Below are 26,409 nucleotides of genomic sequence, written 5' to 3'. Positions count from 1 at the left end.
TAACTTTAACCGCGGTTAAAAGTTAACCGCCCTTCCCTACTAGGTACCTACAAGTACCTAGCCAAGTTTGACGAGGGCTGGGTGAGCGATAGCTCCGTGTTTTATTATGGGGTGGTAGCTGGTGTCACCTACTGGCTCTAGCGAATATAAGTGGCTTCCGTGGAAAGGTTCTCGAAATGGGGGACCCAAAAATGCGCGCTGCCTGGTTTTCGCGACGCAGCGCGGCCCACATTTGAGCTTAAAAAACAATTTTTATTGCTCGTAATACAAGTAATCGGCAAGGTAAAACTAATTTAACCCTTGTTTGGAAATTTTCTAAATATGTGGCTGTATGAAGTGAAGAAAAGCCTCGTTGAAATTTCCTTCCGAGTTCGAAAGAGGACGACGAAGTTGAGTCCTAAAAACGACAAGAAAGAAGTAAGCAGTGAAAAACGGGCGGTACACCGGCAGCGTGGTTGGCCAGCATGTAAGAACTGTATATAACACCGTCATAAATTGAAAACCTTGTAACTCGGCTCCACTGAAAATTGACCTATTAGTAAATTACCCGAACATCGAGAAGAACGCTGGAAGTGTAATTCTACGATCCGCGCTCGCTGGCCTCCCACTTATGAAAGATTTGAAGTAAATAATTATAATAAATCTTTGACGAACGCGCGTGGAGGGCAAAATTTGTTTTAGGCTTTTTGCTTCAGAACAGTTATTACTGCAGACGCCAACAGGTGCAGCGCGTGTAACTACACTCGTAGCATGCACCTCGGTGCTTTTGAAATTTAGCAAAAGGTCTACGGTTACGCTCTCTGCTTTTGTGTGCTATCAATACCCGGCCGATTAAGTCAAGGCAATCCACTTTCCAAAGAAGCTGCGATGCCGACAACTATCGCGTTCATTTAGGCTTAGGAATAGCCAGAGTCGAAAGTCTATCTAAAAAATGCGGCGAGGTCATTGCTCATGTTTTGCGTTTTGAGTTAGGTAAGGCAACACGAAAACCTCCTGCACCATTCATTGCTGATTAACGCGCCCGCTACTGCAGCTACGATGACGTATTAGTTCCGAAGCGAGCGGCGCTCAGTCACCAGGGCACCGCCATGTTTCCCCGCCGTCCTTACTCTGCCGGTCACGTGACCCAAAATTCCCCCATCGTAGGGAAATCCGGTTAACCGCGGTTAGTTAACCAGCTTCGAGCAAAGAGAAGAAGAAGCGTTGATCAGACCGCACGGCAGAACAGCGAGCTCCAATAATTTTACCCAAACTCTATATATATTCGCCTGGAGCAAATTTAGGCCATACGAAAAGAAATTAGCACAAGGACACCAGGCACGACAAGTGAGTAAAGGCACCACCAAGCCCGGTGTCAAAGGACACCGGACCCTCACTCATATCCCATGGCCAAACGGAGACAAGCCTAACACCCGGCGTAAGAACAAGGAATCGACTGCCGCCCTGCGGCATGTTGGCTACTCCCGCCCCGACACCTCCAACAAGCATGGACACAGAAGAAATCGCCACAGGACAAGACTGGAAAGTCGTAGGTGCGCCAAACCAACGACTCGAAGAACATATAACTGTGATAATCAAACTCACAGACGGCACAGACCTCAGTAAATTACCACCTGATGCTATAGGACGAAGCCTTGTACAAGCGGCAGCACTCACCACAGCCGAAAAAAAGGACACCTACGTAAAAGTGAGAGTCATTCCGAACCTCATTGCGATAGACACGTACCGCACGACCGCAGCAGAGAAATTCCTCCACCTACGCCAAATACTAGTCCTCAACAAACAACACCCCATTCTCGCCTATAAAACCAGTGGAAATAACACAGTCAAAGGTGTTATACACGGCATCCAAATGTCCGTCCCAGACGAAGAAATTCAACATGAACTTGAGATCCAAGGAACCAAGGTCCTAGAAGCTCGGAGAATAGGCTCATCCCACTCCGTACTTGTCGTCATCGAGGGAACCCGCCTTCCCAGATTCGCTCTCTACAGCAGAGTAGTCATGAGGCTCCATCCCTACACCCCAAGGAGCCTCCTCTGCAACAACTGCGCCACCATAGGTCACCGAGCAGATGTCTGCCCAAACAAACTACACTACCAGAGATGCTTACAATGCGGAACAAAACTTCCACCTGACCCCAACGGGATATCAAAGCACAACTGTGAAATCCAATGCCAAAACTGCAGCGGAGAACACCCGGCAGACTACCCACAATGTCCAGTACGCCAAGAGGCAGACAGAAACCGCAGAGAAGGAATGCGCATCCGAAGCTGGCGCCAAGCAAATATAGCTCCACAAGTAGACGTAACAAACCCAAGAAGTAGACAGGACACTCGGAGCAAATTACAGCACAGCCACGACAGGAGCACCTCAAGCACCCAATGGCCCAGGCTTCCGACTCGCAACAGCTTCGCAATGCTCGGAGACACCGAAAGATCAAGAAGCAGGAGCAAAAACCCACAAGAACAAAACTACGACCACCAAGACAAACAAGCGAAAGACCAGAACGAAAGGCCACGGCAGCCCCTCAGGGAAACCCCACCAGCACTACAGAAGACGACGGCATCACCCCCCTTAAACAGAGGGAGCTGGAGGGTGAGTGAATCATCTCCTTCCCCAGCAGCAAACGAATCCAACATCCAGCTTTCGTCAACCCCCGCAGAGGACCCGAAGAAACAATATGCGATCGTGCTATCCGCAGCTAAAGAAACGCCGTCACAAATCAACATCGTTAGAGCAATGAAGGCAGGTATCAACCTGGACAAACCCGTGACTGAAACAAACACAACACAAAATGAAACCACAATGGAAATACTTAAAAAACTAGACTCCCTTCAAAGGGAACTACAACAGAGAAAGGAACTCTTTCAAAAAGAATTCCAAAAAAGGGACGCAAACATACAGAATATGCAACAAGAGCTCCAGAAAAGAGATACCCTTTTTGCTGAACAATTCGTCAACCTCGAAATCGGACAAAGGCAGCTTGAAAGCTCGCTCATTAAATTAGAATCCATACTTAATTCTTTCAGAAAAAGACCCCAAACACCGAGCCTTGACGTCGAAAGTAGCCCATACAAAGTAGTTATCACAGATACCAACCAGGGCACTGAGACAACTAAGAACCATGAATAAGATAAAACAACCGAACCAAAACTCCCCAAATGGCGAAATATTAATTTGGCAATGGAATAGCCGCGGCTTGCGTAAAAAGGTCAATTTATTAAAACAATACATACAGGAATCAAAAGAACAGCCGCGGCTTGCGTAAAAAGGTCAATTTATTAAAACAATACATACAGGAATCAAAAGAACAGCCAGACATTATATTGGTACAAGAAAGTAACGGAGTCTTCAACATACCGGGCTACGACCTTCACTTCCAACCAAGCATCACAAGGAACCTCCCAAAAAAGAACCGTGATAAACCCGCTCCCCCCCAAGGAACGACAATAACGTACACTCATAAATCCATTACGGCTATACAAATAGACACTAATCACCTCAATTCTGAAGAACAAGAGCACGTAGCAATTAAAATTCAAACCATAGAAACAGATATAATAATCCTAAACGCATATTGGACACCGAAAAAAGAGTTCGAACATTCCAAAGAACTATATCAATTTATACAACAAAACAATAAATATCCAATGCTAATTGCAGGTGACTTCAACAGCGCGCATCTAGGATGGAATTACAGCTATTCTTCACCTAACGGTAGAAAACTGGAAAAGATCATGACTAACAGACAATTAACTCTCATGAATGACACCACGATACCCACCAGAACAGGCAATAGCGTGCAAAGGGACACCAACCCGGACCTAACCTGGTACAAAGGCAAGCCAACGTGCCATTGGGAAAACCAGCTAGAAAACTTAGGTAGTGATCCCTATATTATGAACATTACTATAAAAACACGCAGGAAAAGTAAGAAAACACCAACGGGAACAAAAAGCAAAATCACCAAGTGGGACGAAATGAGAAAAGAACTTAAAGAAACCGTGGAAAATAATCCTGACCTTACGTGGGCGCAGGGGCTAGATAAAATACAGAGCAGCTACAAAAAGAACACCAAATGGATAGCAAACAGTGAACAAGCGCCGTACGTAGACTCACATCTTCTTAGCTTATGGGACAAGCGCAACAGGATTGTTAAAATTTGGAAAAAGAAAAAATCCAGAAAAGGTCTCAAGAAACCCATCCAAAGAATCACAGAGGAAGCATACAATTACGCAAATGAGTTAGCACAAGAAAATTGGCTCCAAACTTGCGATCAACTAAATGGCCTCCTACACACCCCGAGAGTATGGCAAATCCTTCGAACTTTATTAGGGCAACCTAAAACAAAACACACTACAAATAAACTATGCCTCCATTACCAAACAGGACCTAAAGAAATAGCAGAAAAATTACTGTGCAAATTCTACCCTAACAAAAATGGAATAACTTTCCCTGGCACAGAAACAGAATATGATATTGAGGACGCGGAAGGAATCAACAGCCCCTTCTGTGAAGGGGAGTTAAGAAGCGCACTCAGTGAATTCAAACGAAATACTGCACCGGGAGAGGACGGCATAACATACGGAATGCTTCGAAATCTCCCAGACGAATATATAACCCTTCTACTTAAAGAAATTAACAGAGTATGGGACGAAGGTAACTTAGCAACCCAATGGAAGGAGGCAATCATTATACCAATCCCCAAACCAGGCAAACAACCAAACTCCATCGACAACTATCGACCGATTTCCTTAACATCCTGTGTGGGCAAGGTAATGGAAAAATGGTTTTAACGAGGCTAGAATGGCTCGTGGAAAGTCAAGAATCACTACCGGAGACAATGATAGGATTTAGAGAACACGTAAGCACGCAAGACATGGTAATCAGGATCAAACAACAAATACTCGATCACCCGAGTACGGTAAAGCTTAGAATAGTCGCGGGAATCGACATGACCAAGGCGTTCGACCAAATATCACACGCGGCTATATTGAAGAACCTAAAAGAAATAAACCCCGGACACAAGATGTACAACTACGTGAAAAATTTTCTCTCTGACCGAACAGTTAAAATAAGACTGGACGACTACACCTCAGACAGCCACCCGATAGACAGAGGGACACCCCAGGGATCCATTCTATCACCATCCCTCTTCAACATAGCAATGAAAAACCTACCGAAACAGCTTAACGTCATAGATGACCTCAAACATAGCATATACGCAGACGACATTACCCTCTGGACGACTAAAGGATCTGCAGGAGAACAAGAAGAAGCGATGCAAAGGGGTATAGACACAGTGCAAAGGTACGCGGCCTCCATCGGACTTACATGCTCTGCAGAGAAATCTGAATATGTAGTAATAATTCGATTCCCCGCAATTAGAACCTCAGCATATAGAGAAATGATAAGCTTAACAATAAAAAACGAACCATTGCCAAGAAAAAAACACATAAACGTGTTAGGCTACTATCTACAAGAAGAGGGTAAACATAACATCACCTTAAATAAACTCATAGCACAAATAGAACAAATTCTTGGCATGATTCGCAGGATCACAAGACAGAAGCGAAGTATGAAAGAGCATGAATTAAGGAAATTCATAGAAGCACTAATATACTCTAGAGTCATGTACCACTTACCATATATCAGCCTCACCAAAACACAACAGAAAAAACTCGAAACAACTCTGCGCAAAGCCTCTAAGCTAGCATTGGGCGTCCCCCGCTTTACAGCCACCTACAAAATAAAAGATGCGGGGCTCTTCAATTCATTAGACGACAGAGTTGATATCTACAAACTAGGACAAAAACAAAGACTAGAAACATCGCTTCAAGGCAGAAAAATACTTACAAAACTAAACTATGAAACAACAAACCTTCCTCCTATCCCACTGGAAACTCCCCCATGGGAACAAATACCTAGAATCCATGCAGACCCAATCCCCAAGAATATGCATACAAAACGCAATGCAGACAGAAGAAACAACAGAGTCCAGCGCCTAGAGAAGAAGGACGAAGAAGACACTAGCACCAAGACATACTATACAGATGCAAGCTACAACGCAAAACATGGCCTTATAGCTGTATGGAACATCGAGGAAACCTTAACGCGAAGATATCAAGACATCCCATCCCCAAGGCTCGCCGAACTACTAGCCATATCTACTGCCATCACCGAATTCACCAAAAACAACGATAAAATTATCATAAGAACAGACAGCCAGGACGCATGCAGGGCTTTTCTGAAGAATAGACTCCCCACGTCAATACAGAACCGGCTGCAACATCACATGCACAAATACCCACTACTCCAAATTAGAATTCAATGGGTCCCAGGACACCAGGCATCAAGAGGAAACATGCAAGCACATCAGCTTAACCCGCGAACCAAATCCGGATAGCCCTCTCGCCTGGCCCTGTGATCAGGAATACGACCCCAAACAAGAAAGAAAAATACTTCACAAAGCCAGGCAACAAATTCTAAAGGAAAGACGCAAGGCCTCCACTCTCCTACCATCACCCTCACGAACTCACACAAGAGAAGAAGCAACCCTTATTTGTAGAGCACAGACAAATTCCATCCTCACCCAGAACTATATCCACTACATACACAAAATGCCAGGCTACCCCTCCTGCCCTCACTGCGGAGGATACCCATCAAACCAGCATACACTCTGGGAATGCATTGGATCCCACCAAAGCCGACAGCAATCTCTCTCTCACCTACCCCCTGAACGTACGCCAAGCAGCTGGGAGGAATGGACTTCTCCCCCTTCAGAACTTCAGAGGCTGTGGTGGCCCCCCCCTTGTCCACCACATTCGCAATGTGCTGGATGGGACGGAGACTGCCCCGACCGCATAGGCCCGGACTAGGGCTGGGATATCGAAAGCTCCATTCCCACAATAAAGTTTACTCTCTCTCTCTCTCGAGCAAACGGGCCCAGGTATTTATGAGTCTCAGCGTACACAAGATGAGAGGATAATCATTTTGCTAATTTGATTAATTAGTTCAAATCTTTTCATATACATTTTAATTATTGGTTTTATGTGCCATGCTAGACTTGAATCATTGACAGCAATTGTTATTAGAAGTCAAACATATTTAAACACTTTGCGAAAAGGTAATGTTGTTTATTAGGTATTATTTGAAAAATGTTTGGTGTTGTTTCCGATTTAGAATTAGCGCTCAAAAAGAGAGTTGCAAGCCCTGTCCACAATGACGCTGTGAAAAGTGACGTACTCGCTCCATTCACGTCGTCACTTGTTTTAATGGCACACCCACCAAGGACACGGTGCCGAGATAGTAACGATATGATTTAAACATCTGCGTGACTCTTTCAAGTCTAATTGTACGTAGGCATTTTGGCGCTTCTCTAAAGAAAACTTCCGAAAATTCAGCGAAAAACGCGTAAATTGACAGACTAATATTTAAAAAAATGCATATTACATCTTTGCACATTATTTTAGCTACTCTGGCCTCTAATACCAGTTGTCGTCAATACTCCAACTGCAACCTGCCCCTTAAAACAACTAATTAAAAAGTTTCATATCGTATTTTAATTAATTGGTCAACTTACCGTTACGATTATTCCCTTATATAATATCTTCCGAGGTTAATAAGTACTCGGTGAAGAAAGAACACGTCTAACCATCATCAGTTGTTTTTTTTTTTTTGTTTTTTTTGTTTTTTTTTCATATGTTTGCACAAAAAAATCAAGTACCTGTCGAAATTGTTCTCAATTTTCGTTTTTAACTTGGAGCACGGTGTAATAGAAGCTGAATAAATTATCTTTATATCTAAATACGTCGGATCTTTATATACGGGCAAATAGATATAGACGAGTTCTTTCAGATAAGGACTGTCATGATGGTGTCATGCCTCTTTTTTGTTTTCAGCCATATTTTTATATGAGGTAGCCAAACCTGTCCAGACAACGGGACAGATCTTACTTTGGCAAGATACTTGTATTCTTGAGAAAAATCGCATTCGAGAAAAGATTCAAAAAACGATTTTCTGAACTCTGCGATGACGCAACTTTGAAGGCTGAAGGAATAAAAAGTGCTGCTTTCTACACAGTAAAATTTTTAACGTATAATGCACGCCTATTTTACTGCCATAATCTGCTAAAGCTAACTTATATAAGCATATATTTCAAGCGAAATAAATTGCCAAACCTGGCTTCTCGAGCAAATCTTACATAATAAGGCATTCTTCGGTGAATTTTTAAGTCGTTTTAACTTTATATTCTAACGCTGACACTTTTTGTGTCAAGCATTTCATCCTTTATGAACTTTTAACAAATTATTTAGCGTTCTACTGTTGAAAGTGTTTTTCCCATTGCGCCCAGGAACGTTGTCGAAATGGAATAACTCTAAGTTTTGCGATGTGAGTGCGGCAAATAAAGAAATCAACATTTTCGATTTTTTTTTGGTATTTTACCCGATGAGCCCTTGATGACCGATAATTACAAAACTGCAAAGACATATCGCATTATTTTGGTTTAAAACAAGTAAATAAATGGTTAACCAGGTTGTGGTTACATCAATTACCGCTGGGGTGTTTCTGTATTAACGACTAGTGGTACGCGAGCGACGCATGCCACCGTAACCGGACTTATTAATACCCAGGCGCCACGAAGCACTCTAAAATGGCACGTGAACTTGGTTTCATCGATGATATGGCTGATATTTCCAATGAAAATTGAACGCTACGCCGCGTCCGATCCGTATTCGGGTGTTATATTTGGCTGTTCAGATGTTCAATGCCTATCATTTCAAGTTAGTACTTTAATATTAGTATCTGGCTGACATAAGGATTTGATTCGTATTTCTGGGCATCGCTCGAAAGCGAGTTGACAAAATTGTTTGACTCATTTTTCTAGGCATCACTTGGAACAAGCGACACTGCAGACGCTTGTGCCCCGACTATACCGTGGCCCCGACCGATGGCGGGCGTGTCTAGGGCGGAACGATACGAACTTACATCTCGAAAAACAGTGGCGGATGAGTGGAAATCAAGGTTGAGTTAGAGGGGATGGAGGTAGCATAAGCTAAAGTCACTGGATCCTGGGAAAGTAACGCCAAGCTCCCCGCGTGGTCGCAAGGTCAGGCGATCTAGATTCGCTGGTGACGGGTAGCTTTATTCAGTCGTTTTTTTCCTATACCGAGATTTCGCTAGCCACACACCGGCGAAACAAGCGTACACGTTCGTACCACCACCAGATGCTGTGTCGGTGCTTGGAGGCACTGAAAAATAAGTTTACTGTCTTGAAATGCGCAGGAAGAACAATTTACTTGTAAGAGTTCCATGGAGATGGGCATGATTAATAACTTGATCGCATACGAAGTGCTAAAGACTCTTATATTGGCGAGGAACGCTTCCGGTGCGATGGTGCTCCATGGTGATCTTGGCGCGACTTGTTTAGAACGACCCCCTGGAAGCTTCGAAGATTTAAATGGACCAAGATGGCGATTTCCATGGCAACGTAGGCCGATTAGCCAATCGCCTTGCGAGGTTTGGGTCGTCTGTATGTTAGTTTCCGTTTGTGTGCGGCTAGCAGGTAGGGAAGGCAATGGCGCTACTTTCCCAGGATCCAGTGACCTTAGCATAAGCGAGGAAGGCAACAGCCAAATGTGATGTACAGTGGGAACAGCGCACCCCGGAAACAGTCACTCGAATAAACATACACACAAAAGAAAGAGACGCTTACGCAGCGCTGACTGACAACTCTCGGGTATATTTACACTTTCTCCTCTTCTTCTATTTGCATTATAGGCTAGGGCAAGGGACAATAACTGGTCTTTTTTTTATATGAAGCTAATGTTAAAGCTAACTAAATTGAAAGTAATGTAAGGCTCAGTAGTCTCATTCTTTTTGTGACAAGGTTCAAGACGGAGTACTAACACATCTGCAGTTATGTTTTGCAATGTTCTCTGCCTCGATAATTTCTCTTTTGAGCTGGTTGTGATGCTTGCCAAGCACGGCGCAGTTACTCAGCAGCATTGAGCAGCCACAGCCTTTACAGAAAGTTCCTAAATGTCTGCAGTTTTTGTTTGTAAATGTGTTATTATGCTCACGAAGGCGATCGCTAAGACCTCTTCCGGTCTGACCTATGTAGAGTTTTTCACGAGAGAGGGGAAAGGAGTACACCACCTTCTCTGTACAAGGGACAAAGGTGTTCTTATGCTTCTTTTTGCAGCATAAAACCACCTTTGTCCCATGTACAGAGAAAGTGGTGTACTCCTTTTCCCTCTCTTGTGGAAAACTCTACATAGGTCACACCGGAAGGGGTCTTAACGATCGCCTTCGTGAGAATAAGAACACATTAACCAACAAACACTCCGGACATTTAGGCATTCACTGTCGCAACCGTGGCTGCTCAGTGCTGCTGAGTAACTGCGCCGTGCCTGGCAAGCACCACAACTAGCTCCCAAGAGAAATTATCGAGGCAAAGAACACTGCAAAACATAACGGCAGATGTATTAGTGTTAACCTTGGCACAAAAAGATTTAGACTACCTAGCCTTACATTAATTTCAATTTAGTTAGCTTCAAAATTAGCTTCATGTCGACAGAAAAAAAAAAGACCGGTTATTCTTCCTGGCCCTAGCCTATATTACAAATAGGGGAAGAGGAGAAAGTATAAATATACCCGAGAGTTGTCCGCCAGCGCTGCGTGTCTCTTTCTTTTGTGTGTATGTTGACTAGAGTGACTCTTTCCGGAGTGTGCTGTTCCCACTGTACATCACATTTGGCTGTTGCCAAACGTGATGTAAAGTGGGGGTGATTAAAGCTCTCGGCTACTTCCGTCCTGCCGCGTATATTTATGACGTACGTCCGGCCTGCCAAACTGCTTCCGACTGGCGCGCTCCCAGCGGGTGTGGGCGGACGTTATTGTGTTTTCAATAAATATGATTCATATAATGTATAACGTTAAAAAACGATGAAGTTGTTTCCAAGGTATGACTGGCTTTGAAGCTTGTTATCGTAACTTTCTCTTTCACTCCTTCAACGTGACTGGGCGCGCTTTCTCTCTCTCGAACTCGTGCCTTTTTGCCTCGAGATGCGCTGGCCGCTGGTGCCGGGAAGTCGGTGGACCGTGAGAACGCGCGAGAGACGCTAGCCCGCGACCTGTTTCGTTACGTCGCGGCGCGAAATTCGTGCCGCGTTCGTGCGCGCGCGGCTTTCCTTTCTTTTTTCGTGGAAACGCGTTGTTTTTGTAATGTGGTCAAGCATGGATTTTCGTCATCACCACACCACCTGATGTGCCAAGTGGGGAAACAATGACTGCCGAAAGTCGGGGCACCAATGATATCAAGTTCCAATGGACGTGCGGTACGCTCTTTTGATCTTCTCCTCTTGCTTAAGTTTCTTAAACAAAACCCAACTGTCGCAATGGTAGTGAGTATTAAGTGTTTAATTCTGTCAATAGCTGCGATGGTTTCAAATCACAAAACCAAATCCTATCATTGTTGAGGATTCCTCTTCACTCGCCGCGAGAAATATGTTATTGTCAAATAACTGAAGACTTCTAGGTAACAAGATCGAGCACAAATGCTCACTTCAAAAGATAGTAAACGTTTCGCTTTGAGCTGTTTATTTGGCATTGTTGTCAGCGATTCACGCGTCTGTTCGCCAGGAGTGAAAATTAGCCTAAATATTTTTTGATTAACTGAGGATGAGCGATGGAGCGATCCGCACTGGTTTCCCGTTTCGTTTAGCAGTGACGTACTCCTAAATTTAAGTGATGATATTTAAAACTAATGCAGGTTCTCGATGAAGACTCAATACCAAAGAGCTGAGCTTCTGTTTTTCTAGACCTCATTGCTTAGTTTCCTTTAGTTGCAACATACTGTCGTCGGTATTTACCTATGCTTACTTATATAATCAAATTCGAAATCATTGTCAATTTAGCGTGGAGGCATTTAACTCAAGGAGAAGTAAAATAGAGGAAACGCGAGTATTTAGTGTCGCAGTTTTGAACTCGAAGTGCCGTTTTCTTTTAAAGGAAGTACAGAATATGCTCGCTGTTTTCATATGACCATGTCAGGCACGTAATGGCCAATCAAGCAATTATTTCTTTTTTCTAGGGTCCACGCCTGTGGCTGGACGGCGCAAGGCTCGTGAGTATACGCCAAGAAGCTCGAAAAGGATCACGAACCTGGAGATTTTATGTAAATTTAGCGAAGTATTTTTGCAAGGACGGATATCATCACCCTCATCGCACGTAACCTTAACGTTTTTATTTCGTTTTGTTGTTCATTTCATTGATTCTTGTGTGCGAAATAGCGAGAAATTTCTCTTGTGTTTTCTACTCTCTGTTGAATAAAAAGAACGGAAAAGGAAAAGCATTACGTTTTTTGTTTTTTTTTGCGTGTGTGTATGTGTCACTTTCGGTGCTTTGCTAGGTTTCTGCTGCTTTGCTGCTGGTCTTGCTTTTCAGTGCTGGATTTTGTGCGGTTCAACGCACATTAACCAGCGCTGAAATGCGAAAACCACCCGCAAAGCAGTAGAAGCCTAGCAAAGCAAGACGCAAACAGAGCAAAAAAAAAAAAAAAGCTACAATATATATATATATTTTTTTTTTTTTTTAAATCTAGGTGGAGTAAGCTACCGCCAATTTATCCAAACACAATCGCGCTGTCGTGCAGTTTCGGTGTTGGTTTCGCTATGCCGCCATGTTGATTTTAGTACAGCCTCGAGAAACCAGGGTATTCAAATGGCGCTGCGGACTCCCAGGATTTTCCAATTCGCGTTGTTGCACTCCACTGGCTCGGCCGGCTCGGCCTCGGCTACAGCGCAGGCTCGCGCCCTTCGAACTGCCTCCGGAACGCGAGCTGGCGCGCGCGCGGGTCGGCGATGGAAACTCGTCTTTTTGAAAAAACGAGGCTGTAACGTATCGTTTGATGGCGCAAATGGACGTATTTTTCACGTCGTTTTTTATACAGTGTGCGAACCTCGCGAAACATTCGACGAAGAGTGGTGGGTGAAATGTGCTCGCATGTTGTCGTGCATTTTATATACGACGTAGGATTACCCAGAAAGGTGGGTCAATATCGATAAATGTGAGCGTAAAAAGCAACTATATGCACGTGACTTGTCAAACCTATTCACCCTCAATATTTTATCGTGCGAACCGACATTGTCACGTATCGCGTTCGATGTGGGTCCCAACACCGGTTGACTCAAATTGAATACCGTGTTCCATGTTGTATATTTCACCGTCGGTAACTTCGTATAGATATTGTATTCGATGTTGTGTCCCAACACCCATAGTTTCTTGTTGTATTGCGATGTTGCGTTTGTGTTGCAACATCGAATTGTGTTCCGGTACGTTGGGCTTATCGTTTGGCGATCAACTTTTGTTGCATTAGAACAACTGCAATAAACATTTGTGGGAAAACGATCACTCCAATAAGCACGTCGTTATTGGGCTTTCTCATTAAAAGTAGGTCGCGGGTGTTCCAGCTAGTTATTCTAAATGGTTTGGTGGTTATCTAGCATTTCAAGCGCGCGAGGCTGTGGTTACTGTGTGCCGTTCCAACAGCCCCACATACTTGCACTGTCCATCAATGTTATTGTGTTCGCAATGCAGAAAGCTAGTGTTCCGTGTGTATGCGCACTCAATATCTTTCTCTCGCGTATTGCCATGTGGTAACTCGGGCTGTTTTACGATATCATTCACGCGATGTCGTATATGTGGGCATACCGATATCCACATGTTGCTTCACGCACGCTCAATATCGTGTTACGTTTCCTCTTAGTCCGCGGTATATGCCGACGTGATTCATGTTGGTAACCTGGTATCCGTTCTGAGATATATGCACGCGATATAATATTGTATTCTCCTTTGGGTCCGTGATTGACGACCGACATTTATATATCGTGTGGCCGTAGAGTATGTCCATGTCGGTCACCAATATGCACGCGATGTAGTATTCTATTCCAGTAACAACGATTATATCGCGGTATTGTGCTCCAATATGGTGATGTATACCAATAACCGCAAGTTTCATTGGGAGATCGTGCTCCGATATCGTGTTGTATACCAATAACCGCAAGCTATATCGGGATATTGTGCTCCAATATGAATTGCCATCGTGCGTATTGGGTTAATCGGATAACAATAAGTCTTTATTGGTTTCCATCAACTTCATTGGAATACAATATTTCCAATAAGCCGAGTTCATATTGGCATTTTTCAATAGGGATAACTTTTAAAATAAAGCAAAATTCGAGAAAAGAAAAGTTTCATTAAGCTACTAAGTTCAGTGCGCTCAGGTTCGGTGCAAATAAAAACCAGTAAAAAAGCTCTAGCAGGGTACCTTTAACATAGAGCACGAATACTGCTTTGTAAGAGCACTGTTTCGAATATCAGCTTTTTTCTTACTATTTACAGAAAGCATACATTTTTTTCTAGATGACTTGGAAGTCGGTGATTTGGGTAATATACTTAGAGTTTAATTTATGTCAAATTTCCTATTAATGGCTTTTTATTTGTAATAAATGCGACGAGTCAACCATGCATCAAAAACAATAAAGTTTTGTACTCGCTAAAACAACTTCCGACGTACGATTCAATATCTCGTTGCTCATTTTACCTAGTATTACGTAAGCTGAAACTAGAATTACCCGGGCATTTCGAAAAACTTAAAACTTTTCATAATAGCGTAGACCAAAAAAGAAAAACACTTTAGCGAACTTTCCTAAATTGTACACATGCACTTCTGCAAAGAAACTTTATTATTATCACCTCTAACGCAGGTTCATCCGCAGAGTATGTTGTTTATCCAAGACTCCTGGAAGCAAGAGGGATCAACGGAGAAAAAATTCTTCAAATCACTGAACAACTTTCTCTTAGTTTAGAAAAAAGCTCTGCTATCGCCGACAAGTTAGTTGTCTCGAGTACTAATGGCGCTGAGCAAGTAGACACCATTGTAAGTATTTTTCATTACTTCGAAAAATCGGTATCATATTTTTTGGCGTCACGAAATTGTGTTTTTTCCTTATGAGATCGACATCTGCATTTACTGCAGTGTTTGAACATCCCATGTTCTGATGCAAGGGGGCATTATGCTTTTGTTTTGTTGAACTTCGAGTAAATAATACCTTGCTTTTATTCGTGTGAATATATTACCACACACTGACTGCATAGCCATCTCTGCTTTGAACCAGGCATTTGAAATAGACAACTCATAAACAATCAGACTTTTCAAATGTCTGGCTTATATGATATGTTGTCTTTTTAGTTGCACATTACGATATAAGCGTTTCTTACGAGTAGATTACCTTTCCTTGTTTGTAACATGATTTGATGTTTAACGGTTGCTTCTGATATTTCAAACAAAACTTGAAGGCCTCGCCGAAGAAACTTTCGAATTCCAGATATGCATGGCTGTATTTACCGTTTCTTTCAAATTTCGTGAAGAAATATCTTACAAAAATGTTCAACGATTTCACAAACTGAGCTCAGTGCATCAACGATAAATTAGCCGGTCCTACGGTGCTCTTTCGCATACACAAAAGGCTCATAAAATTAAATATAAAAGGCATCCAAATGCAAAAAAAAACGTTTTATATACGCTTGTGTGCTTCCAGCAATCCAATGACCTTGCCACTAAAATCTTCATGACATGAATATTATGTTTAAACATTTCGCAACAATCTTGTCTTCAATCAACACGACATGAGTTTTAATAAAATATTGAAATAAAAAGCTTAGAGTCAGCTTGACTAAAAATTTAAGATTGGTTATTTCATCCGCCTTTGAAGGCTTTTCATTTTCTTCTGGCTTACAAGTTTTCAGTAAACTCAAGGACGCTTGAAGCTAACAGTAAATTTGGTCATTCCGCGTAAATACCGCTCATCAAAAGTACCATCTCAAGGATTTTTTTTTCCACCTTCAACAAAAATTATCTAGAGGTTTGTATTGCAAAAAGCAAAACACGCAAGCTTGCTAGGAAACATCACAATCTAAACCCTGAGACGCGGAGAAATAAAATGAAGGATCAAAATAAATGGGTAATAACCCTCTAATCATGAAAAATACAATTGCAAGTCTGACCTGATCAGTACTCTGAATAGCGCCGATGATCTTCTAGAATGCATTTACAAAATATCTGTTTAACTTAGGCAATCTCGGACTAATCGCCTTTTTATCAAGAAGACTCAACTTCACATTTGCTTTCTTTGTCCAGTTAAATAAATGTTGAGAGTTAGAAAATGCTATCTATAGTGAGGTCAAGACTCGAGTTTTATTCTGTCATATGGAACTCGATATCTAAGACACAGGCTATCACAATGGAAAATAAAAAGAAAAAATCCGATTTTTTATGATAAACACTCTGAAAGGCGCTTTTATGATAATAATTAACATGTACTCCTAATATTTTCACTTTTACTTCTGTCTACCAGGAGATCTGTTCGAGATTTTCTTTCCTGCCCAGGGCTGCTAATCTGCATTTGAATCCCCGCAACTCCTTGAAAGGCTGAAATTTTATGTACTTTCACGTCTAACCAGACATTTTGTTTGCTTCCATGTTCGCTCACTGCGCAATACCTATACTGCCACTAGAATTCAGCCATGATATAACGTCATCAATCCACCCCACCTTGATATATCTGCATCGGTTACAATGCACCGCCGTCATTTAGATACTCTTACATTTGTCTCTTAACTATATGTCCTTAGATTTTTTTGTGGATTTATTGTTTGTTTTGGTGAACCAGGGGCAAGACTGATGTGCTTGTTTTGGGGCACCCGAAACAAAGGTCATTATTTTTTTGTGTGCAGTGCAGGCACAGTGCAGGCTTTGGCGAATCTGCACTGTGCCTTGATTATGCTCTTTACACATAAATGTATTATTAATATTATTATTATATATCGACTTCTACTAATTTGGCTACTGGGCATTTCTGCCACGAACAATGACTAATATATTAAAGCAAATATATTCCGTGGTTTAAAGACAAAAAAGGTTTCACAGGCCTTTGGGTTTTTCTGGGGCATCTCGGTCAAAGCTATCGTTTCTCAAACGATTCTTTTTTGCTCGATTTACTCTAGGAACAAACACGCCAATTTATGAAACAGCAGAATTCGAAGGTGCATTAAAGTAGTGGTGCTTTATACTTTTCTAGTAAGATTTCTGGTCCGTTTACCTTGCTGGGTACCCGACCCGGGTAAATAATACGGAGCCAGCGGTTTCAACAAGAAACTGTATTTATTTGGACAAGGACAAGACGATCAATACACTAACATCATTACCAGTGTCGCATGAGTCCCAGCAGTGACTGCCTGTGCACCGCCCCTAAACCGCCTGATTAAGGCGGCGCGCGCGATGTGCGAGTGGCCGGCTTGACTCCGCCGCCACACGGGAAGGTCCGCCACCTGTGACCCGTATTCGGGCAACTGGACTGGGGAGCCACCGGGGTGCCCACAGGTCTCGACTGAATTAGTGCTTCAGAATTACCATCAAAAACATTCGAGCCTTCATAGCCAAGTGGTACTCACATGAAGGTTCTTGGGCTTAACGCATATCGAATTGGCACACGCCTGGCGAGAAAACTCGCAGGCGAAATATAAAAAAACCGGTTAATTCATGCACTACCTGTGCGAAGTATGTACCTTTAATTATTCTAACCAAACAACGCCAAGAAAGAATAGAGATAAACTATACAAGCGTAAACCAGCAGCAGTAGCTAAACGTGTGTATGTGTCTAGGGGAGGGTAAAGAAGAAGGCTTGGGTTCAGCTTAAACCAAAAAGGGAAGTTAAGATGCAAAGAACGCCAGTCCATACATTTGAAGTAATTTCCCGAGATTTTTGGTTCTCGCAACTAAGGGATGAACGGGCGATTAGTGAAAAAAACGGCAATATATCTACTGTACAATAAAGTTTCTGGTTCATCTATGAATGAATATTGTTTCTAACTTTTTTTTTACATTTGGTTAGACCAATTTTGTGTTCTACCTTTCCTAAACTGGTGCATAAGCCAAAATTTTCAGAAAAATATTCTACAAACTAAAAACGTTTTATTAATAAAATTAAATTTTCACGTTCCTAAGTTCGCACACACCTAAAGTATTTGGAAATTTGCGTATTCAAACAAAAGCCCAAATGGTTTCTGGAGATTATTTTCGAAAAATCCAAGTTATGGTATCTTCTTTTTTTTTCTTCAGGTGGATGGAAATGACGTGGGAAAGAATATATATCACGATAAAAATAAGATGGCAGCTGTGTCTGTGTCAGAGCAAAACGGAACTGTGGAAGTGGTAAGAGCACAACGTTTACAACTCTTAGCAGACCCACTCTGGCGAATTCAGAGGGGAAGTCCGGATGGCCTGACCGCCCTCCCTCCCCCACTCCCTTCAATTACACGTGTGAACAATTTTAGAAAAAAGAAAGGGTTAAAGGTTTTCAAACATTTCATACACCGGCCAGTGCTCTAGAAACGCGTTCATCCCCCTTGTTTTAAAGCGTGTGACATGAGAAGGACAATTTTGAAGTTAATGTCCTCACAAGGAATTACTTACAAACATAATAAAACTATTCTTGGAGCTGCTATAATTTATTCCGACAATTCAACCCCCCAAGAACGTTATTGAACGAAAAGGCTAGGTTTTACCATCAGTGCGTACCGCTAATGGCCAGTCTTAAATTTTGTTTTATTTTATATTTGATTGACAGAAGGAAAACACTTAATTAGTATATATATATTGAGCACGCATCGCTCGTAAAGTAATTCAATTGTAGTTGTTACCAACCAAGGCTTTAAAGTTAGGACTAATGTGGGGGCTACCTTTACCGAACATTCATTGCAACTCACACTACATGTTTGCAATTTTACAAAAGTTACATTTCAATAAAGAAATGATGTAAAGTTACACAATAAAATTATAGGCAAACTAACGGTTAAGGGTTGCGCATGTTGGTACATACATGTAAATATATCAGCTTCAACTTTTGAAAAATGCTTGAACGCGAAGAAAGAAAGGACTAGAGATGGCAAACAGCTAACCAGAACTTTTTAGTATAACCTTCTTCCTTTCGCGTTTGCTTCTTCATTCAGAGGCCATAGTAGGGCACGATAAACTTCTTACATAACTCAACTTATAGTACTAATAAAGGTTACTAGTGATAATTACACTTATACAAAATATACAAAAAATGTACAGAGAAATATCTAAACATTGTTGTGTTCGAGCTAACCCGGCACAAGCTCGTGCTGTTGTTTGGGGCGTCACATTTCGTGAGTATTGTCTTTCTTTTTTGTGACCGGTGATAAAAGAGTTGCTGACGCAATATTCCGCTTGTTCCTCGATCGCGAGCGCCTCGAGAATTACGCGTGCATAAGAATTGTTACTGGCAGGGATGATTGCGGAGTTAAATGTTGCACTGCACGGGCATGTCCTGCAATGAGCTGCCAGATGTCCTGCCGTTGTTCCCTTTAGAGACGCTGCATGCTCGCTGGCTAAGTCAATGACACATCGGCCCGTTTGGCCGATGTAGCATTCTCCACATGAAAGGGGAAAGTGATACACCACGCCTGGTGTGCATGGGACATACTGCGTTCTGTAAACCGTGTCTCAAGTTTTTTTGTTTTTTTTTTTTTTAACTTGTCCGCACATGGAGGCGACCTTGTTGGCCTACTCCATATGCAGGCAAAATAACAAAAAAAAAAAAAAAAAGAAACTTGCGACACGGCGTCAGAACGCAGTATGTCCTTGTTTATAATAAAATATTTTCGCAGCTCGAGCAAAATAATTTTTTTTTTAATTTGTATTAGGCTTTTTTTAAAGCGAAGGAAAGTTAATTTACATTGACTTCCATAAAAAAAAAATTGTATTGTTTTATATGTTTTAATGGCTGGTCCATCAATTAAGTCATCGTTGCCATTTGAAAATTAACACTTTAACCTAGTTAAGACTTATTTAGCGCCGATTTACGAGATTCAATCTCGGCAGATTGCGAAAACAAGACCGGAGTTACATATATATTGTTAAGATATCGCATTTTCAAAGAACGAAAACCGCACAAAAACATTTCAAAGAGACACTAATTGCGCCCCATGGCCAAATGTTTTCTTGTTTGTTTTTTGTTTTTTTTAGCTGAATGTTTCTGTACACTTGGCGGTTTGGGTTTATTCTATTATTATTTGTAATTGCTGGTGTTTTATTTTGAAGCCTTGTTCTTTTCAGGCTTCAACTATATGTTGCGTACAACAGATCCTGAGGAATGTCACTTCTCATTGCGTCTTGAAACATGTTATTCTGAACACAGGTTTTTCGGCATACAAGGTTATCCAATCAAGAAAATATTATAAACTATTATTCCAAGAAGCAATTTTCGTAACCCACTTTCATTTTACGCACAGACTGGGGCCTTGAGCCGCACATTGAGGATTGCTCCTCTGCCACTGATGGAACGCCATGAAGGTCGATACAGAGCGCACAGAGTCTTTGAAATTGAGGAGCCGGAGGGGCACACAATCGATTACATAGGTGAGGCACAGCGTAACACTTTTCGTACTAAATGACTTGCTTCCTTTACTTCTCATCACCGGCCTAACGTAGAAAACTACGACACTAGTTGAAATAATGCAGAATGTTTCAGTGAGAACCCGCTCCGGTTTTATCTCGTTAGTTAAAGTACCTGTGTTTTTAATATGCTTACCCATTGATTTCTACATGGTTTTAACGCGTGATAAGAGTGGTCTATAGCGCTCTTTTTTTTAATTAAGCACAAATATGGCGGCAATACTTTGTTATAACCGTATATCATAATTATTACAATACCTATATGACCGAGCACGTTAACCAATTCATCTTTATGCACGGCCATAGGAAGCATGAATGCGACAGTTGTGAGCAAAATAGGTTCACCAACTTTTTTTCGCATTTACACCAGCACAACGATATTTGACAATGCTACTACCTCGGATTGAGTGGTTGTCTTAAAATAAATGTTTTGTTGGTGAAGTTACACCTGGCGCCAGCTACTGTAAATTAAAGAGGCGATGATGATGCGACTGACTCTCATTAGCAGTCTCAGGCCTCGTTTTATAGAAACGACTCGATCAACCTTAAAGTATCTACAGTTGCCCAGGAATAATTGAAATCATGACACTTGCTATAAACCAAACCATACTTCTTTGACTGAAAAGAACGCCAAAAAACCGGGCAACGTTTTGCTTAATTATTTACTACCCACGTTTGTGCCGTTATTAAAGAATTAGTACATATTTAATTCTTCTGATTTACAGTTTCTGCAGAGCGGAACGTCTCCGGAAGACGACGTAAGTAAAGTCGCCTTTTAGAGACAAAATTTTGATAGTCTTATACATCCAATGGTTTAATGCAGCAACTGTGACGATAATCACATCAGATGTATCCATAATGCGGAACCATTTTGTAATATCCTATCTGATAAATAAAACAAATATTAAATGGTATGACTCTATTATCTCCAGCACGGCATCAGTGCTTCTTGTTGTATTCCTACAGTTTATTTTCGAGTAGCGAACGTCGTCGTATAAAGGAACGCCATATATAAGTTTATTTTACTGGACAGCGCTCAAAATTACTTTCCATTGCGTCAGAAAACAAAAATAAACACTTTTCGCTCTCGCGTTTGTTCCACTTGTTTTGCACACTCTATCATTCGCAAAAGGAAGTCCTATTAGAGCGAAAACAGTTGTTTTGACATGACTGTCTGCATGTGTAAAATGAAGCTCATTAGACTATATAAATAAAATGGAAGGCATAAAAAAGAGAGGTAGTACTAGACAGTATTTGCGACGCGAGTTACCAAGAATAATTACTTCCGACACGAACAAGACAACGATGCATTTGTGTTGGTGGGAAGACTTGTTTTCTTTTTTAATATATCGAGAAAGTATCCTTTACAACCTGGGAGGTTGCTGTCATGCAATTGTTTTATTTCTTTGAGTAGCGCACTTTAGAAACGGCTTTAAAGATTTCTAAGACGATGCCAGGTAGTCTGCATGATAGAGTAGCAAAACTTTCTCTAATTGCTAGGGTTATTCTTAAAGACACGTGTTCATCGACGAGCAAGTTAGGGCTCGCATCGAACGATATGTAGGGCCACTCATTTATAAAAAAATATGACTTGTCAATAAAACTATGACTTGCAAATTAATGAAAGGTACAAGACGTTTTATGTACTTCAATTTCAACATTCGTATGCACAGTTTTAATGATTTCCTTTTCAGGCAAAAGACCAGCCACACGAATTCCGAGTGTTTTTCTTGTCGAAGTGGCGATGGTGTTCGACCAGGACCACAGAAAGCAATTTAAGACTAAACAAAGCCTCTTTCAATATGCTGGCGTTAATGTTCAACTGGTATGACGTCTTACTTGCTTAAATTTATCGTGCAAGTTTGATTTAGTTTTCTGTGTGTCACATTCTTTCTACTTATGACGTGCGAAAAAAAAACAGCTTAAGTGGTTTCTGAATGCTATATTTTCCATAATTCAGAAATATCATCGTAGAGTAATTAGCAGCTGTAGAGCTGCCATATTCACGCTCACTTGCTGTGTGGTGGTCATGACGTAGAAATATATTATTTAAATGTGGCTTGACTTCACAGCAATCACAGAGAAAGCTTCGCAGAATGTTCAAGTTTAGCTCTGTGCTACATTTGTAATATTCTCATTCGTTAAGCGCATTAAAAAGATGATAAGCACTATTAAATGTGGTCAAAATATTGTTTAGTGGTGATCAAAAAAACTACAGCCTGCCGAACCTTAGAAAATATCATGAGGAATTCGCAAGCAAGGAATATAAGAGAGCTCGCTTTATTCAGGGCAAGATAAATGTTTACATTTATGTGTATTCCATTCTTTTTTTTATTTTTTTTCTTAAACTTTAGGCACGAGAGATTTGCGGTAATGAAATGTTACAAAAGGTTTACTAAGGAAGGTAGAGGCGCAATTATGCGAACTTAGCATTGCTTTTTTAATTCATTTTAGAAAACGAACTAACATGAATACAAATTTCAGGAAATCTAACCAAAAAAAACTCTGAAATTGGGGTATGCGATCGAGTGTCTATCTTAGTGTCGAAGCAAGCGTCTTATCTGTTAGATGGAACAAATTTGTTAGGTTTTGTTTATTATTTTTTTTTCATTTGTGCATGAACCAATAATGCTTGATGTAGTTAACTGCACCAACAATGTTTTTTTTTTTTTTTTACAATAGTGCAAACTATTTTTTGGTATGTGCAAACTTGTTTCAGCCAGCAGCGAACTTGAATGTTCACTTTGCAAATCATTGAATTCAAGTAGAGGTACAAGATAAAATCATTATTTTGCGAAGGGGAATTTTATTTAACAAAAATAGAAACAAAAACAAATATTTGTCCTACAGCACATCCTATAAGAAATTCATGTCTTCCTAGAAAACATCGGAACGTGATCACTGGGACAGCATTTGTAAACGAGGATGTCGTGGATTTATTTCGAGTTTTCTGCTATGTTGCATTCGCGTAAAATGACCATGAAAATGCATCGGTGTACATTTACATATTAGAGTACGAAGAATAAAAACACTACTGGACTAAATTAAATTCATTATAAAATCACAAAAACCGGAAAGAACGGAAAACAAGGGACAACACAAAATATTACTGTTTTGTGAGCTCCTTATTACCAGGAAGAAGGCAAAACCAAACCCTGCTGAAAAGAATGATATGCATCCATGCGACTCATCTGTCGTGATAAAATACAAGATATCCATACATATAAACACCTAAAAATTAGGTATTTTTATAAAGAAGTTTTTTATATTTTGGTTTATCTAAAATAATATGCCTATCTCGAACGCGTATTATGAACATAAATAAAGAATAATGTTGCCGGCGCTGCCCGCGACATGAACTTTATTACAATGTAGGTTATTGACACATTATTCACGACAGGTAAAAAAATTTGATTTTTGTGCAATCCGAAATTGTAAGCAAGTTGGTAAAAGCATGGTTGGCAACAACCTTTCCTTTACTAAATATCCGATTGACCTGCTGTCCCATCGTTGAGAGAAATGCATCTTACGCGTGATACATATGGTTCCTCCATTCCTCCATAAAGTATTACAGCCTATAGGTTATTGAAAAAAAACTTATTTAAACTAAGCTTTTTTTTTCCCTATGGGAGTATTTTCCTTGTTGTCGACCTCCGTGTTTTTTTTCCGGAAAATTTCAACAACTTTCAGGAGGCTGCATTTCTTTTTTATCCAAAATCTGAGTTCACTCGCCTTCCGTTGAAAAATGATCCGGAAACTATGAGAATAGATTATTAATTAGAGGTACATGAAAAAATGACTAGTCGGGTTTTTATAAATTTAGCATGACAAGTTGTGCTTTGCTTATTTTAACTCAACGAAAATATTTAAAAAACAAAAAGAAAACTCGGCTATAGTTACTAGCATACCTCGACAAACCTCACTCATGAGGGCCCCCACTTACCCTCACTCACCCACACTCACCCTCACTCACCCTCACTCGCCCTCATCTTCACAGGTGACGTGAGGATGAGTGAGTTCCTGAACCAAGAAAATTCATTAGTGTGAGGGTGAGTGAGGGCCTTGAGGGCTGTGAGGACCATGAGTGCGTGAGGGCCGTGAGGGCAGTGAGTGCGTGATGGGTGTGATGGCCATGAGTGCGCGAAGGGCGTGAGGGCGGTGAGTGGCGTGAGGGCTGTGAGGACTGTGAGTGCGTGAGGGCCGTGAGGGTGGTGAGTTCGTGAGGGGTGTAAGGGGCATGAGTGCGCAGGGGCGTGAGGGCGGTGAGTGGCGTGAGGGCTGTGAGGACTGTAAGTGCATGAAGGCCGTGAGGGTTGCGAGTGCGTGATGGGTGTGATGGCCACGAGTGCACGAGGGGCGTGAGGGCGGTGAGTGGCGTGGGGGCTGTGAGGACTGTGAGTGCGTGAGGGCCGTGAGGGTGGTGAGTGCGTGAGGGCTGAGGGCCATGAGTGCGCAAAGGGCCTTAGGGCGGTGAGTGGCGTGAAGGCTGTGAGGACTGTGAGTGCGTGAGGGCCGTGAGGGTGGTGAGTGCGTGATGGCCATGAGTGCGCGAGGGGCGTGAGGGCGGTGAGTGGCGTGAGAGCTGTGAGGACTATGAGTGTATGAGGGCCTTGAGGGTGGTGAGTGCGTGATGGGTGTGATGGCCATGAGTGCGCGAGGGGCATGAGGGCGGTGAGTGGCGTGAGGGCTGTGAGCACTGTGAGTGCGTGAGGGCCGTGAGGGTGGTGAGTGCGTGATGGGTGTGAGGGCCATGAGTGCGCGAGGGGCGTGAGGGCGGTGAGTGCGTGAGGTGCGTGAGGGCGATGAGTGCGTGAGGGCTGACAGGTTCAGTGAGGGTGAATGAAGCGCTGAAGGTGAGTGTGACTGTGAGGATAAGGGCAAGGATTAGTGAGGGGCAAAAGGTGAGACTGATTGAGAGGGTGAGGGTAAGTGAGGGGCTTAGGAGAGTATGGCTGTGAGGGTGAGGGTGAGAGAGTGCGACCTAAAATGCCGACCTCTGGTTACTAGTACCTTGAGAAGTGCTATGCATGCCGAAATCGAAACATATTGTAAACGCTCTTCAGTCAATAAAATGGAGGCATCAGACAAAAAGAACAGCGAAAAGGGAATCATCTATCAAGATACATTATTATAGATGAAAACCTGCCTCTGGTAAGCCGGCAGTAACTATTGTTTAGAACATGTTTAAAAAAACAATTGCATTAACAGGTTCCATGAAATATTGAAGTCCCTTTAAATAACCGGAAACGGCAGTGATATTGACATTCAATAACATAATGAGAACCATAGGGGGTTCTTCAGTTGTCCCACTTCCAGCGCAAGCTTTTAACTTTTCTTAGGGCTTCTATATCTTGTGAGCTTCCAGCGCGCAGGCCCATTCAAACGCTTGGCAGGGGGCAGCGATGAAATGGTGGAGTCCGGACACTGGAAAGAGACTTCCTACAGTCCTCATCTTGTCACTGTAGAGAAAAAGCGTGGATGGATATTGTTATACATATAGCATTTTCAGCGCTCTCGCTTCCTTCGGCAACGTATAGCAATACAAAGTAATAATGTGGGAACACACACTTCTAACTGGACAAAACAAATAAAAAAAAACAAATATACAAAACTGTGTTGAGAGTCATACAATATATTTATTGTATAATTACCGGTTTTATACGTGTTTGACTAAAACCTTGTTTCCTGTCTGTTTACTCGGTCTTCTATAAAGTTGTGGTTTATTTTTATTTTAGCGGTTTGTTTCATATTCTGGTGTAAATGACTATATTTATACAACAAACTATATATATCATTTTTTCGTAGTCCTCCAATAAATTTGAGATGGGCAGTGTTATTCGCAAATCAAATGACGTGCGCGTAATCCCCC

At 41.7% G+C, this 26,409-nt stretch overlaps 1 pseudogene; it reads left to right on the top strand.

The window, feature by feature from the left end:
• LOC115330587 overlaps positions 1 to 26,409 on the top strand; it is a 70,178-nt pseudogene that overhangs the window by 9,179 nt on the left and 34,590 nt on the right.

Source organism: Ixodes scapularis, unplaced genomic scaffold (genome assembly GCF_016920785.2).
Source record: "Ixodes scapularis isolate PalLabHiFi unplaced genomic scaffold, ASM1692078v2 PGA_scaffold4__175_contigs__length_147842914, whole genome shotgun sequence".
NCBI lineage: Eukaryota > Metazoa > Arthropoda > Arachnida > Ixodida > Ixodidae > Ixodes > Ixodes scapularis.
The sequence above is the reverse complement of the archived record's forward strand: the minus strand, read 5'-3'. Positions and strand labels throughout refer to the sequence as shown.